We start from the raw sequence: 17,930 nt of genomic DNA, 5'->3' as shown, positions 1-17,930 counted from the left end.
TCCCTCCATTACAACATTAAAAAGCGCAGGAGATAGAATACTTCCTTGCTTAAGTCCTTGTCTTATTTCGAAGTATTAAGAGTTCCCCATGATGTTGTCCTCTAACATGTTATAAGCCGTTTCAAAATTTCAGACAGTTTTATGCCCTCTGTTGTGAGAAACTTGGTTATAATGTGTTGCGCAACAGATGGTGGCAACTCTTGCATCGACGTGGCGATTCTGACTGAAGAAGCTAAACGACAACGTTCACAATCTGGAGAAACGAAAGCAACAATGAACAGAGATCGTGCCTCTCCCCGTTTATTGAAAGGTGCGTAAAACAAAAATTCCGGTTTATATTTGATTCACCCTCGTATACTGTCACTCCGCAGAGATGGTTTACTGGTAGCTGTTAGTATTCTTTGCGTACAGCGCACGGGTTTTTACTTCCTTGACAGAGAAGCCACGAAGCTTATAGCCGTCATCTCGACTTACTTTCTTCCTGGAATTCTCAGTTACTTTCCTTCTATAATGCTGCATTCCATGGCTACGATTCGTACGTTGTAGAAATCTGCATATGTTGGCCGCAGTTGTTCTGCAGCTGCGCTGACCCATACTTCATACTTTTTCTAAACGTGTGACGCCATGCTTTTTAATACTTCCTTTTACTGCCTCAGTTTCCATGTAACAAACCTGTTATCCATGGATCGAACAAGACAACTTTTTAGTGGAACATTATTTATAGGCTATTGTTGCATAAAAATGTCTGCTGTTACTGGCGACAAGAGGAACTGCTTCGCTTACATAATTTCCTTACTGTCTCTGTGTTTGTTTGTTCTGTGGACTTAACAATTATCTGAATGGTGTCCCCACACGGTACGTGCCCGTCAACGTGATCTTTAAACGCAGAGGTGTCCACTGATGACAGTTCTCGCATGTACACTCTAAGACAAAAAAAAGCGACGCACAACGAAGGAGACATCCAAATTGGACGGAAATCGATAGATGTCATGTAGATGTACAGACGAACTAATGACCACAATTTTTTAAAAAAATGGATGATTTATTCAGAGAACGGGCTTCACAAATTTAACGGGTCAATAATGTGTCGGTCCACCTCTGGCCCCTACGCATGCGTGTCCTCGCTGGTCAATTCTACTCCAGTCAATGAGATTCCAGGCCGAGGAAGGGTCTGGAAACACCCGGAAAGTGGTGGGATACCTAACTGACTGTCGCCCGCCATTTGGCCCCAGGAGTGATGGTCTGGAGTGTCTTCTTTTCTTAGTAGGACCTCTTTGGCTGCTATAAGCGCCATCCTTACAGCACAGTGATACGTCGACGATATTCACGGCCCCGTTTTGTTGCCCTTTATGGCAAGCCATCCTGGGCATACATCTCAAGAAGATAATGCCCGCCCGGGCATGGCGAGAGTTTCTGCTCCTTGTCTTGTTGCTTGTCAAACCCTATCTTGTCCAGCAAGGTCGCCGGATCTTTTCCCAATTGAGAACGTTTGGAGCAGTATGGTAGGGTCTTCCAACCAGCTCGGGATTTTGACGATGTAACGTGCCAGTAGGACAGAATAACTACTTGGATAAGAATGAAATTTTCACTCTACAGTGGAGTGTGCGCTGATATGAAACTTCCTGGCAGATTAAAACTGTGTGCCAGACCGAGACTCGAACTCGGGACCTTTGCCTTTCGTGGACAAGTGCTCTAACAACTGAGCTACCCAAGCGCGACTCATGCCACGTCTCCACAGATTGGAAGGTAGGAGACGTGGTACTGGCGGAATTAAAGCTGTGAGGACGAGGCGTGAGTCTTGCTTGGGTAGCTCAGTTGGTAGAGCACTTGCCCGCGAAAGGCACAGGTCCCGAGTTCGAGTCTCTGTCCGGCACACAGTTTTAATCTGCAAGGAAGTTTCGTACTTGGATAAGGGCCTGAAGTGGACCAACGCGTTATTGCTTCGCTTTAAATTTGTGAAGCTCTTTCTCTTGAATAAACCATCCAGTTTCTCTGAAACTGCAATTATTTGTTTGCCTATACATGTACATCACATTTAGCGATTTTGGTCCCATTTGGATAATTCCATTATGGGTCGTCTTTTTTTGTCACAGAGTGTATCTGGCGAGCATAATGCACAGAATTTCTTCTCAAAAACAGAAGCTATCGTATTAACTTTATGGGCGAGTGTCGAAGATTGGTGTAAGATACCCGAAGGCGATTTTCTAGGTCAGCGGTTTCGAGGAGAGCAAATAGTGGGTGTTACAAAAAGATTCATCCGATACCACAAGGCCATGTCTTCGATATGAATGACCATAGAAACATGAAGTTAACTTTACCTTACACGTAAGAATACAAAGTTTCTATTTGCAAAGGTTCTTCAACTTTTACAAATGGTTCAAATGGCTCTAAGCACTCTGGGACTTAACATCTGAGGCCATCAGTCCCCTAGCCTTAGAACTACTGAAACCTAACCCAAGGCAGGATTCGAATCAGCGACCGTAGCAGCAGCGCGGTTCCGGACTGAAGCGCCTAGAACCGTTCTGCCACAGCGGCCAGCTCAAACTTTACAGGGGCACTTCTTTTACAGGCATGCACAAAGAACAGAGAATTACGTTTACGACAAAAGTGTGTCCTCGACCGGACGCCGACATACACTCACGCAAGAGTCACACTCGTCCCACATTTCACCGAGCATTTCTGTAGTTGCTATAGTACGTACGAGAGGCGTCCGTATATAATGCAACGTATTTTTTGTTCTCGTCCTATTTCAGTCGAAAAAAAGCAGAATTTGCTATGGAACATGGTGCAATATTGCCGCTTCAGCCCCAATAGTTTCGTGAAGTTCCGATAGACGGAGACGCTATATGTAGCCTTCAAAATGGAGTTGGTACCGGAAGTGCGTTTCACGCATATGGTTGTCAATGAGTTTCTTTTGGCGCAAAACTAGAGCTTCGCAGATACTCATTGGCGCTTGCAGGATGTCTACAGAGACCTGGAAGCGAACAAAAGCAGGGTGAGTCGTCGGGCAAGGTGTCTGTGATCATCCGCACAAGGTTGCGTAGATGTGTGCGATCTCCACCGTGCCGGCCGCACACAGATGACTCCTGCAATGCTGGAACGTGCGGATACGCTCATCTGAGGTGATCGAACACCTCGCTGGTCAAACTGGACGTCCCTGTTGGTAGTGCTGCCACACTCCACCAGTTGCGATGTTCAGAAGCGTGTGTTCGCTGAATCCCTGACTGCGCAGCGGATCAAAAATAGTCTGGGCATAATGAAGGATGCACTCCGCGGGAAGTAGTACATGGAAGATGGGGAGGTTGTTGATACAGAAAACGTTCCATACGACGTCGACCAGTAGGGTGGTACCATGCGGGCGTACAGGACCTAGCAGGCCGCGGTGGCCGAGCGGTTGTAGGAGCTTCAGTCCAGAACCGCGCTGCTGCTAAGGTCGCAGGTTCGAATCCTGCCTCGGGCATGGATGTGTGTGATATCCTTAGGTTAGTTAGGTTTAAGTAGTTCTAAGTCTAGGGGACCGATGACTTCAGATGTTAAGTCCCATAGTGCTCAGAGCCATTTGAACCATGCAGGATCTGGCAGTAAGGTGGCGTAAGGACGTGCATTGAACGCAGATTAAGTTGAAAAACATGATACTGAAGCCAAAAGTTGGGGAATAATATGGTGTACTGCAATCCTGAACCTACCTTCAGAAAAAAACGTGTTGCATCCATACCTTCGCAATTTACTCAAAGTTGTTGGAAGGGGAGCCACATAGACGACTCTTTCACAAAAAAAATCACATACCGTGAGATCAGCTGACCTTGCAGGTAATGAGAGATCCACCGCTGTGGCAGCGCTTTAAGAATTGATCCTAAATGGAAGTGTTGAAGAATGTAATTTTCAGCGTCTCGTAACTGTAGAACAACCTAAATCTCAAACATATCCAGTACCTGATACCTGTAACCGTCTTTTCCATAAAAAAAAGAACGGGCCGTAAATCTTTTGTCGGGAAACTACGCAAACACATGAAGCGTTGGACTCTTTCGAGTGCTCGAATATGGTATGTGGCTCCTGTGTTCCCCATGTTTTACGTTGCGGCGGTTCACTTTTATGCTCAGCTGGAACATAGCCTCATCACTGGAAATCAAATGTGAAAGGAAAGTGCTGTCTTTTGTCTCCACGTCCGGGTTGACTTTGCATCGCTGTACGCGTTGTTATTTATCGTCATCGTAAAGAGCTTTCAGTAAATGAGGACTGTCTGTATTGAGACACTAACGTCACCGCAAAGCACGCGTGACAGACTATACTTGCAGTCACGAAATATGGTGGTAAAGGTTAGGCTTGTTCCGCGCACCTGAGTCATGCTTTCTCCAACAGTCAAAGAACGTTCAGTTGTGTTCTGAGCGCTCTTCTGCAAATGTCGTAGCCAAAGCAAAGTGATCGTAGCGAGGCATTTCGTGAATTTTTATTCCATTTGTTGCGAGTTTTCAACGCTGATTGTGCTGTTAAAAGTTACAAATTCTACATAAGCAAACGAGACACATAATCTGCCGGACACGCTATCTTCAAAAGCAACTGTCTACCGAAACGGGCAAAATTAATTCGTCATCCGCGCCTCGACGCTGCGCGAACCCTTATCGTTCGTGAATTGCATTACAGCGGAGAAGGTTAACTTTTTGCTAGTTCGGCGAGCAGCGTTCTATTGATTACGTGCAAAACACTGTTCAGTGCGTTCTCTGTCTTGGCCGAGCACATGGGGCGACCTGTGGATTTCCTCAACTTCAACAGCCAGTGTCTTGAAACAGCTGGTGCCATAGTAAAACGCTATGACATGTAGGAGGTGCACTACCGGACTCGCGACGTATATCACGCGGCACAGTTTTAACGGAATGACCCCTGTGGCAATCGAGAACACAAAAGGCCTTTCGTTACTCCGCTATTGCCTTCTCGACTCTATGTGACAAGCAGTGAGCTAGCTTTATCAGGGAGACTCATACCGACAACCACGGGAACCACCAATGTATTGATGGCGCCAACGAAAACCTAGAGTCTCGGTGCTGAAGTTAAAATTAACCACAAGTTTCTGTCCTCATGAATGTAGGAGATTTAATCTACTTAAACGTGATGAAACTTTTGTGAAACTGTGTCGTAGAGAAAATTCACGTCAGCAGGTGTGAAGGAAAAATATTTTCAGTAATCGTGGCTAGTTAAAATTATGCAGCAAGTTTATTTCCAATAACTGTGCTTGTATGCCTTGCATATCGATTCAGAGTTTTAACTTGTCACTTATTTACCCCCATATCTATTCAACTTCCGTCAAACAAAGTTTTCCACGTTAGGTGATGAGGTGGGCACAGCCATTGCTAGTGTAAGTTTTCTAGTTGTTTCTATTGCTACCCAATTGTTTGAATTATGACGCCTCGTAGAACGCCTAACAACCGGTCTACAATTTTCGAATTTTACTATAACAAATCATTTAAAGAATAAAATTTTTCTGACAGATCTTTAATATGACAGTTCTTTGATAACACCACATTTCTGTAGCACGTACATACTGATTCATAAACTACCAAATACGGGAAAGTTAAATTTAATCCAACAAGGTGACTTATCCTGAATTCTACTGTTTCACGTGAGACAGCGCTTTTGGAAAATCTGAAAACTTGATTCTGCAGTCTACGGTCCCCTGAAATTCTGCGTTATGACGCCTAGCATCCCAGGTCAACGTTTGCCCTCCAGTACTGTATGAGGGCGGCTTAACTGGATAAAAACTTAGCTACCCACAATGGACTCTCAATTATTAATGTTTCTGGCAGTATACTGCACTCTGGATTTGGAATAAAGTAAAGACCAGTCGCAAAGTACACTGGCGGAAAAGAAAAACGGCAACACCAAGAAGAAGTTATGCAACATAAAAGAAAGTTTGTAGGCGTGTTTTTACATCTGGAAGATGATTATACAAATTTCGCGATAGACGCATAAGAGTGGCGCTAGTAGCGCCACTATGATGACACAAATGTAGTTTGCTTTAAAATAAATGCTATAACATTAGTGAGCGTTAATTACCTAGGATATTTGATGTGGTGAGTTGATGTAAATCAAGAACGCCTTTTAAGATGCCGTTGTCAATACCTTACTGACTTTGAAAGAGGTCGTGTAACAGGGCTACGAGAAGCTGGATGATCCTTCTGCGATACTGCAGAAAGGCTTGGCAGGAATGTAGCCACTGCGCGTGACAGCAGGCAGTGGTGGTCACTCAGTGACGCATCATTGGACGGTCGCAAGAAAACCAGGCACTGGACGGCCATGTAGCACTATCAAGAGGGAAGACGTCGTGTTCAACGTATGGCTCTGGCACTTCGTACTGCATCTGCAGCAGCAATTTGAACATCAGTTGGCACCACAGTGACACAACGAACTTATGAATGTTTGCAGTTGGTGATATTCATCCGCCAAGTAATTGTTAAAATTCGTGGTGAACCTTCAGCTATACTTTATTTTGCACAATTCATTTCTCTACTAGTTTCGGACAAATGACCATTATCAAGCATAAGCTGGCATAAACGACTGGAAAGTTATACCGTAATAAGAGTAATTTGCTGTTTTGAGTACTTTGCTTCTTCACGAAAACTATTGAGTAAAGCTATTTCTGTAAAAAACTTTTATTACTATGGTGGGCACAAAAAAGCTTTGTTGTTATTGTGCTATAACTTTACAGCCGTTTATGCCAGCTTATGCTTGAAAATGGTCATTTGATCGAAAGTGGTAGCGAAGCAAATTGTGCGAAGTAAAAGATTGCTGAAGGTTCACCATGAATTTTAACACACAACGAACTGTTACAAATCAGTTACTCCGCGTACAGCTCCAAGTCAGTAGACCTGTAGCGTGCGTTCCACTGACCCTACACTACCGCCATTTGCTACTCCAGTAGTGTCAAGCGAGGGCTGATTGGTGGGCAGGGGGGGGGGTGTGGGGGGGGGGTCTGTTCTATTGTCTAATGAAAGCTGGTGCTGCCTCGTCGCCAGTGATGGCTGTGTGCTGGATAGGAGATGGCCAATGGAAGGACCGCTACCAACCTGACTGCCTGCTAGACCTACACCTGGAGTTATGGTCTGGAGTGAGATTTCGTACTACAGCAGGAGCACGATCGTGGTTATCCCAAGCCTGACTCCAAATTTGTATGTCAGTGTAGTGATTCGACCTACTGTGCTGCCATTCATGAACAGCATTCCATCGGATGTTTTCCAACAGGATAACGCTCGCTCACACACCGCTTTGATACCCAACGTGCTCCACAGTGTGTTGATATGCTGCCTTGGCCTGTTCGATCACGAGATCTATCTCCAATCGAGCACTTACGGGACATCATCGGACAACAATTCAAGCGTGATACACAAATAGCATATTGACGGATCGAGTGCAACAGGCGTGAAACTCCAACCCACTAACGGACATCCCTCACTTGTACAACACAATGCGTGCACGTTAGCATGCTTGAATTCAACATTCTGGCGGTCACGCCGGCTCTTAATAGACTGGAATTTCACATTCTGAGTAACTTATCTAGCGCTTACGTTACCCTGCGATTTTGCAGTGTTAATGGATGGTTTACTATCTTTTGGTTCAAAAAATCGATTTTCTTAAACTGCATTTTTGGATTCATAGAAGTGTTTAGAATTTACCCGTGAAACGGTTTTTCCGAATACGGAACGGAAATGTTAGTTATTTGCGGTTGAACAAAAAAATACACCTGCCTGAAATCTGTCTTCTTCATGCACCAGTTTTTTTCTTTCGGAGGACGAGTTGTATCGGTGCTTGAGAGGAAAGTTTGAACACATGTGTTTGGAAGTGAGCCCCCAAGCATTTGCATTCTGGTGCGAAGACTATGGAGACTGCGGCTTTACTGTCAGTGAGCAGCTTCAACGAAGGGTATTCAGTAACTTTGAAGACCATGACAACGATGCACGTCACCCTGGGACTCTGTTCGACGCAGTTCGCCAGGCATTCGGACGACCACCGGATTCAAGCGGCCGAAAACCGCTTATCACCGGCCGTACGAGCGGCTTTGGAGAAGCGCAGGATGGCCCAGATCGAGGAGAACGCCCTCTATGAGGAAGAGGAAGGACTAGTTTATGGACCCGGAATACCACATTGAACGTAGGTTGTATAATATTGCATTTATATGTAGTCAAAACCTCAAACGCGTTTTTATCGAATGAGTTTTTCTTATCGCGCGGTATGGTAACTTAAAATCTACTGAGCCGATAGGCATGATTCTTTGTTTCCGACGAAGCTAACTAAATTGTCTTGGAGCTGTACCACTGTTATTCCGATCCATCAACTATAAATATTTTTACTTGGCCGACGAAGTCGGAAAATCGATGAAAAAACCCTATTTTTTTCAAATGGCCGCCATTTTGATTCCTATGGTCCGATTAACTTAAGCGAGGCACAACTCGTTAAGAATCTTATACACGAGTACTTCGCTAACATCAACTCAATTTTGATTTCGGACGAGTCGGATGACCTGTGACATACCGCGCGTGGAGATCTACATTGAAATTTTGTTTCGATCCGACGGCTCTTCCGCCTTTGCTCTTCGATATTTCCGGTAGAAAAAATTCCAGTTTGTAGAGGAAATATCAATAAACATTTTGACTAAATTTGACACTGATATCTATAACACATCTCAAAGAACATGGTTTTTTTTTCGGGCCAAAGACAGTAAACCTCCCCTAACCTCACAAATGTTACCAAGGCAAATGTATTACTCTACATTAATTATTTTTGAGGACTGCGATTTTTTTCCGTCAGTGTATTTTCAGTCCCATCCCAGCAGAAATTTCATTGCGTGGAATACTTAATAAATTCGAACTTCCCGATTATTCTGGCACAGGGCCATCTAGCAACTGAACTCATTCCGTCCACATGTTGCGCAGCGGACGAGTACGTTTCCGTTGCCGCATAAAAATAGCTCGAAACGTATTAATAACTAACCGCTCAAAGGTACCGTGAAATTCAAATTCCTTCAAATTTAAGATATGTGTAGATGTCTGCAGTGATGAAATTAATGAGACTAATTATTTCCGTGCCAGTGACAATACGTTTACCATCCACACGTTTCAGTTATACTTGGTCTACATTTAAACCTGCAAACATATTCCGCAAGACACAGCATGGTGCGTGGCGGAGCGAGGGAAAAATCACTGTCTGTATGCCTCCGCACGAGCCCTAAATATCTTCCTGGTCCTTAAGCGATGAGTTTGTTGGCGGCAGTAGCATCGTACTTCAGGCAGCTTCATATGCTGGTGCTCTAAATTTTCTCAATAGTATTCCTGTTAAAGAAGGTCGCGTTGTCTCCTGGGTTTCTCATTTGGATTCACGAAACATATCCGTAATACTTGCATGTTTATCTCCTAGCGCTAACAAATCTGCCGGCCTGCCTTTTAATTGCTTCGATGTCTTCCCTTACTCCTATCTGGTGGGGTAAAAACACTAGAGCAGTACCCGAGAATGAGTCGCACTAGTGTTCCATGCGCCGGCCGGTGTGACCGCGCGGTTCTAGGCGCTACAGTCTGGAACCGCGGGACCACTACGGTTGCAGGTTCGAATCCTGCCTCGGGCATGGATGTGTGTGATGTCCTTAGGTTAGTTAGGTTTAAGTAGTTCTAAGTTCTAGGGGACTGGTGACCTCAGATGTTGAGTCCCATAGTGCTCAGAGCCATTTGAATCATTTTTTGTTCCATACGTGCTCTTCCCTATAGACAACCAGATTTTTCCTTAAATTCTCTAAGCAAACCGAATTCGACCATTCCCCTTCCCTACTGTAAGTCTTACATGTTCGTAGTATTTCGTATGGCTTTGCAGTGTTGTGACTCGATATTTAATCGACGTGACTGTGCCTAGCGACACACTACTAACACTGTACTCGTACACTACGAGATTGGTTTGCTAAATCCCTTGCATTAATTTTCGTTTTTCTAGATTTAGAGCTATCTCTCATTCACCACATCAACTAGAAATTTTGATGAAGTTATCTTGTACCCTCCAACGGCCACTCGACACCTTCCCATATACCACAACATCAGCAAAACAGCCGCCGATTGCTGCTGTCCGTCAGATCATTTATGTACAAATAGAATAATAGCGGTCTTATCACACTCCTATGGATATTCTTGACGATTTCCTTGTCTTTGATGAACAGGATAACGTACTGGGTTCCATTATTTAAGAAGTCTTCAAGCGTGTCATATATCTGGGAATCTGTTCTGTGTGCTCGTTCTTCGTTAACAGCCTCCAGTGGGGCACTGTGTGAAGCGCTTTCCAGAAAGGAAGGGTGTTGATATTGATAAGTGTGTGCTAGATGATACTTTCAAGTTCTGGATCCTACCTATACGTCAGCACCTCTTTAAAAAGTATTTTGCCTGTTGCCGTTCATCCTTGGTTCGCAGGATATCATGTGAGAAAAAGGCAAGTTGAGTTTCGCACGCACTCTTTCTAAAACCATGCTGATTTGTGAACAGAAGCTTTTACATTTGAAGAAAATTTACTATATCAGACTGAGAATATGTTCAAGAACTCTGCAGCAAACCCAACAAGCCGATGTTATGGATATTGGTCAGTAATTCTGTGGACCGAGCTTTTCCGTGACTTGAACTTTTTGCAGTCACTTGGGACTTTGCGCTGGGTTAGGGGATCCGCTATAAATCCAAGCTAAGGAGCCAATGCCGGAGAGTACTCTTTGTAAAATCAAATTGGGATTCCATCCGGACTTCGAGAGCATTTTTTTCAACCCTTTCAATTGCTTCTGTACGTCACGGATGCGTATTACTACTCCTTCATACGGGAGTCTGTGCGATGGTCAGACGACTGTATGTCTGGACGATGCTCCTGTCTGAACAATTTTTTAAAAGCTAATTGTAAAAATATAACTTACTCCTTGCTTTCTTCTATTGCCACATCATACTGGTGACGAATGATTGGATAGAATTCTTCCACCCCCCTTAGGACACGAAATTTCTCGGGTAGTCGGCAAAATCTTTTGCTAAGGTATGACGGTGGTAATTTTTGTATTCCACTTTTTAAAGACGGACGAATCCCTATAAACCTTTGCTTCTCATTACCTCCCCCCAAAAATTTTCAAAGCTGTGCCCTCAGCAGCCCAGATGACGCTCACCGCCTTTTTTGACGTCCGAGGTCCGATACTCATCGAATTCCTCGATCAGTAAGAAGTATTAACACTGACGTGTACTGCGAGACAATACGTAGCCCAGGAAGTCCATCAGCAGCAGACGGCCTGGGATGCTCACGAAGGAGGTGATTCTTCCCAATGACAACACGCGTCCACATGTCTTCAAGGTCACAAGAAGTGTAATGACCAAGTTCAAGTGGGGACAGCCTGAGCATCCGCCCTACAGTCCAGAAGTTTCGGCCTGCGGCTTCCATGTGTTTGGTCCGTTAAAAAAAAAAAAGTCTCGAAGGGAAGCGCTTCAACTCGGATGACGAATTAAAGGACACAGTGGAGGACTGCCTCCTGTAACAGCCACAGGAATTCTGGCAACAGAGATTTGTTCAGCTCGTGAAATAGTGGGATGGATGTGCTCAGGCCGCTGGTGATTATTTTTCCTTATACCCACAATGTTTTTTCGTACCGTTTATTTTGCACACCCCTCATATTTCGTTTCATCTTCGTATCCGAGGTAGTGCTGCGCGTTAACTGATTTGATTTGCTTAGTTGTTTTAGTTGGGTGTGCCGCTAATGTTCCTTGAATCTATGTGCGACTATTCTAATATTGCGCCCCACGTGAATCAGGGCACATCCGCATTTGAAACACAGAGGATGTGCTCTTCACAGAATATCAATGCCGGCTCTGAAACAAAAAGAGCGTTGAAGTGCGTAGGTGTCCTTGGGAGTCGACCTCAGCTATAAATAACTGCACAAATCCAACAGTAGTTTATAATCTGATTGGAGCCCAGGTATCTATCACACATAATAGGCCAACTCGCAACATCTGATGACAGTTAGATCTGTTGTCGAAATATTATGCATAAAACGGAAATAACTCGGCGGAACATATTGAAGCACACCTTTAAGTCCTTTGCCTCTTAAATGAAAATCTGTATAAGACCTTTTGACTTATTCGACAATCGTGAGGACCATTTCATGCTGAATCTGATGAAAAATCATTAGTACATGTCTTTTATTGTAAACTAGCCTTCTCCCAGCAGTTCTCCTCCCCCTACATGAGTTCGACATGTATATTGAACACACCTCCCCCTCCTCCTCTTTGTGTCCACCTTTTCTTCCCTCTGTCTGTCCACCTCATCCTCCTGTCTCTGTCTTCTGCTCCACATTTTCTGCCTCTTCATCTGCTCCTCTCTCTTCTTGTCCATGTGCTCCAAACCATCTCTGCCCCCACCCTCTCTCCTTCCATCTCTGACCCCCTTCTTCCTTTTCCTCCTGCCCATCCCCCCTCTTCACTTTCCACCTACCTCAAGCATCTCTTCTCTGTCCACTTCCTCCTGCCCATCACTCTGTCCATCCCCTCCTCTATCCATCTCAACCTGCCCCAGTCACTTTATTGGCATGTGTATCTCATGAAATACAGTTCAGTAAAGCAGGTCAATATTACTCACACAACACGCCTGTATTGAAGGGCAGGCTATAACTTCAGGGCTCGAAAATCATTTATTTCCGCCTGACATACAGGCCACCTTGCAAAACAGGTCAATACTACTCCAACACAACTCACCTGCCAAGCAAGTCAGCCTATGTGCCAGGACTTGGAAAGCTGTTTTTTGCCCATGACATATAGACTGCCCTGTGAAACAGGTTGATTTGGCAAGCCAATCCTGTTCCTATGTAACATGCCTCTCATGCAGGGTAGTCTACATGCCAGGACCTGGCAAAAGCATGGTTTTCCCATATCTTTGCTCCTATTGAGACTAGGTTATGAACCCAACAGAGCTAATACTCATGAGGCCTGCTGTTTCTGGTCCAGATTTGGTTCAAATCGATCCACAGGTTTAGATACGCTCTGTTTTATATACATAGGGTGCTCAGAAGAAAGGGTCAGATACTTTTGAGAGGTGATAGTGCTCATCCAAACTAGAAAAATAAGTCCATTAAACATGGGCCCAGAAATGAATAGTTTCTCTGATAAACAGGTGTGTACAGTAGGTCTTCAATGTGGCGTGGCAGTGCAACCCTCTGCCCTCTGGCGTAAGGAATGACACACCCTTTGAAGCAAACCCAGTTATTGTAGCTGCAGGCACGATTTGAAGACACGACCCTGTAGTGTCCACACTTCATTGATTTGCGTGACGTCCCCATAACCAAAAGTCTAGCAGATTGATGCCTGGAGAACAAACAGGCCAAGGTGTGGGGTGCATCTGACCAATCCAGTGGTCCTGAAATGTCTGTCAGATGTTCGTGCACATTGTAATGAAAGTGTACCAGTGCGCCATCACGCATCAACCACAATTGTATTCGTTCGGACAATGGCACAGCCTCCAGCAAGGTAGGTAATACATTGACGAGAAAGTCCAGATAATGCACCCCAGTTAACCTTTGTGGTAGCACCTATGTCCCTATTAATACATCGCCAAGAGTGCCTGCCCATATCTTGACTGAGAATCGGTGTTGATGCCTTCTTTCCTGATTTGCACCTACCCATACATGCTCGTTACTGAAATTCATAACACATCTCTTGTGAATTTTGCCCCATCTGTAAATAAAATCTTGGATGTGAACGGTGCATTTGCGGCTCACTTCTGCAACAGCCATTGACAGAACCGCCGTCTTCCGCGGTAGTCCTATGGCCTTAGGGCCTGATCGCGCTGTAAATGATACAGGTACAGCAATTTTTCATGAAATAACCCCCAGATAAGAGAGTGAGACATGCTTTCTGCTGCTGCCAATCACCTTACACTGATCCCAGGGGATTATTCCACCGAAAGCAGCACACACACACACACACACACACACACACACACACACACACCCTGTTAGGTGTGCGGGACCTTACACGGTCAAAGGTGCAAAGGTACCACTGTCCCTCAGGCGCTGAAAAAGTCAGCCAAACAGCTTATCAGAAGGCACTCTGCACTGTGGAAGTTTTTCAGCAACGTCAATTTCCCATTTGCTAAACCATAGTGGAATATCATTTCCGCCATTTCACTTGACAAGTAGTAGGCTTCCACGAAAACAAGTGGTGGAAGAATGAAAATGTAAATGTACGACACCACATGTACGCACAAGCAGCGCAATAACAGTAAAAAACGTAAATAAATCCGCACTTGGGAGAATGGAAAATACCATGATACGTACCCAGGATTGACAGTACTGTACAATAAGGCACACAAACACGACTAAAACTAACGTAGCCTATAACAAGACTAACCACACACTAGTAGGTACGGTACTGTGAATAACACATCGTAATACCCTGGCGGCGCATCTGACGGAACACCAATGCAACGACTGTGCTAATATCCGCAACCAAGAGTCGCGCAGGCCATCCTATAAATGTGTGTATCTATGAAAGTATGCATTTCTGTACCCATGTTCATAGGGGCTTATTTTTCTTGTTCCGATGAGTGCTACTACCTTTCAAAGTATTCGACACTTTTTGAACAACCTATATATTCTTGTTTTGTGACATACTAGCGACCCACCCCGACTTCATAAATATTAGCACTAACTACAGCTGGACGACTTGATTATAAGATGTATAGATATTCACAAACCTTCCTTGTGAATCAATCTATTAGTGAAACTGCATCGAAATTCGTTAAGTAGTATCTGAGATTAACCTTCACAGGCAGACAAAAAGTCGTAGTGGGGGGACTAACTTATAATACGTATAGATCTTAGTCAGGTTTCGCTGGTCTCTAGAATGGTGGCGGCTGTGATTTTACTGCGTTTTCCCTCCACAGGCCGCCACCTCTCTAGAAAACCAGCTTGTACCTCCCATGACTGCTACGAGGTTATCACTCCAATGCCTATGTTAATCTGTATGCTTGTAACCAGAAAGTCTAATAAAGTTCTGGCTCCCGAGAAGCACTAGCTCATTCAGCAACACCCGTGGTGCTTGGGCGGTATTTTACTGCTAGATTTACATCCCAGGCCTGTTTCCAGGAGAACCTGAAAACCTCTGTGGCATTTGTTGACCTTATGGGAGCATATGACGCCGTCTGGAAGGAAGGGATGATTTACAAATTGGGCAACAACAAAATTATTGACTGTGGATGGTATCGTCAGAATGGAAATAATGAAGTCACTGTAAAAAAGTCATTAATTTTGGCACTTACCTTGAATGGATTCCCACGTACATTTCGTCGAAGTTGCTGCTAGAAGGTCCAGATCTGTATTTCAGCAATATTTGAAGACCTAACAAATGCGTTTTTCAGGAAATTCTTAATGATCTAACAATCCCAGATCAGAACAATGGTGTGGTAGAAATAATTTTTGACTTGGTGTTCACGATCCACAATTTTATTAAACTTCTTGTAAATTCACATATACTTCTCCTTAATTGTCACATCATCAAGAAAACAGTTTTGTATTAATCTTCATATATTTAATTTCCACTTTAACCAAACACAAGACTCGACTGTTCTTTTACAAAGCGAAATAACAACTTAACTTCTGCAGAGTGCAACAAAGACTGCTCTGTGCGCATTCGCGCCAAAACGGTTACAAGTAAGCCAAAAATTATGACAGTCTCACAGAAATGAACACACACAAGGACCATATCACTGTAATACAGCGATACATCGGAGTACCAATACATTAATAAAACCAAATGTGAATATTGTCACAAAAATATGTCTGTTACTTCGCAGAAAAGTAGTGCGATATTATTGGTATCGAGAATTGGGGTTGGAGCGCCGTAATGGTCATGTAGATAAAGAACCATTACAGGATTACCCTTATACACTCCTGAAAATGGAAAAAAGAACACATTGACACCGGTGTGTCAGACCCACCATACTTGCTCCGGACACTGCGAGAGGGCTGTACAAGCAATGATCACACGCACGGCACAGCGGACACACCAGGAACCGCGGTGTTGGCCGTCGAATGGCGCTAGCTGCGCAGCATTTGTGCACCGCCGCCGTCAGTGTCAGCCAGTTTGCCGCGGCATACGGAGCTCCATCGCAGTCTTTAACACTGGTAGCATGCCGCGACAGCGTGGACGTGAACCGTATGTGCAGTTGACGGACTTTGAGCGAGGGCGTATAGTGGGCATGCGGGAGGCCGGGTGGACGTACCGCCGAATTGCTCAACACGTGGGGCGTGAGGCCTCCACAGTACATCGATGTTGTCGCCAGTGGTCGGCGGAAGGTGCACGTGCCCGTCGACCAGGGACCGGACCGCAGCGACGCACGGATGCACGCCAAGACCGTAGGATCCTACGCAGTGCCGTAGGGGACCGCACCGCCACTTCCCAGCAAATTAGGGACACTGTTGCTCCTGGGGTATCGGCGAGGACCATTCGCAACCGTCTCCATGAAGCTGGGCTACGGTCCCGCACACCGTTAGGCCGTCGTCCGCTCACGCCCCAACATCGTGCAGCCCGCCTCCAGTGGTGTCGCGACAGGCGTGAATGGAGGGACGAATGGAGACGTGTCGTCTTCAGCGATGAGAGTCGCTTCTGCCTTGGTGCCAATGATGGTCATATGTGTGTTTGGCGCCGTGCAGGTGAGCGCCACAATCAGGACTGCATACGACCGAGGCACACAGGGCCAACACCCGGCATCATGGTGTGGGGAGCGATCTCTTACACTGGCCGTACACCACTGGTGATCGTCGAGGGGACACTGAATAGTGCACGGTACATCCAAACCGTCATCGAACCCATCGTTCTACCATTCCTAGACCGGCAAGGGAACTTGCTGTTCCAACAGGACAATGCACGTCCGCATGTATCCCGTGCCACCCAACGTGCTCTAGAAGGTGTAAGTCAACTACCCTGGCCAGCAAGATCTCCGGATCTGTCCCCCATTGAGCATGTTTGGGACTGGATGAAGCGTCGCCTCACGCGGTCTGCACGTCCAGCACGAACGCTGGTCCAACTGAGGCGCCAGGTGGAAATGGCATGGCAAGCCGTTCCACAGGACTACATCCAGCATCTCTACGATCGTCTCCATGGGAGAATAGCAGCCTGCATTGCTGCGAAAGGTGGATATACACTGTACTAGTGCCGACATTGTGCATGCTCTGTTGCCTGTGTCTGTGTGCCTGTGGTTCTGTCAGTGTGATCATGTGATGTATCTGACGCCAGGAATGTGTCAATAAAGTTTCCCCTTCCTGGGACAATGAATTCACGGTGTTCTTATTTCAATTTCCAGGAGTGTATAAACCGTATATCATACGCACAAACCTCCCTTGTGAATTGAGGATATCTATTAGTGAAAACCGTATCAAAATCATTGCACTAGTTCCTGAGATTAGCCGTAAGACACATACAGAAAAACGCGAGACTTTGATTTGTAATACGTGTACAGGGTGTTACAAAAAGGTACGGCCTAAGTTTCAGGAAACATTCCTCACACACAAAGAAAGAAAATATGTTATGTGGACATGCGTCCGGAAACGCTTACTTTCCATGTTAGAGCTCATTTTATTACTTCTCTTCAAATCACATTAATCATGGAATGGAAACACACAGCAACAGAACGTACCAGCGTGACTTCAAACACTTTGTTACAGGAAATGTTCAAAATGTCCTCCATTAGCGAGGATACATGCATCCACCCTCCATCGCATGGAATCCCTGATGCGCTGATGCAGCCCTGGAGAATGGCGTATTATATCACAGCCGTCCACAATACGAGCACGAAGAGTCTCTACATTTGGTACCGGAGTTGCGTAGACAAGAGCTTTCAAATGCCCCCATAAATGAAAGTCAAGAGGGTTGAGGTCAGGAGAGCGTAGAGGCCAT

General features: G+C 45.2%; 1 protein-coding gene across 1 annotated transcript in view; it reads left to right on the top strand.

Moving 5' to 3' along the window:
* Positions 1–17,930, top strand: part of LOC124619443 (NACHT domain- and WD repeat-containing protein 1) — a 578,477-nt gene that overhangs the window by 258,931 nt on the left and 301,616 nt on the right. The gene's annotated exons all lie outside the window — the stretch shown is intronic.

The sequence above is a fragment of the Schistocerca americana genome, chromosome 6 (genome assembly GCF_021461395.2).
Source record: "Schistocerca americana isolate TAMUIC-IGC-003095 chromosome 6, iqSchAmer2.1, whole genome shotgun sequence".
In the NCBI taxonomy this organism is placed as follows: domain Eukaryota; kingdom Metazoa; phylum Arthropoda; class Insecta; order Orthoptera; family Acrididae; genus Schistocerca; species Schistocerca americana.
This window is presented reverse-complemented; position numbering and strand designations above follow the sequence as displayed.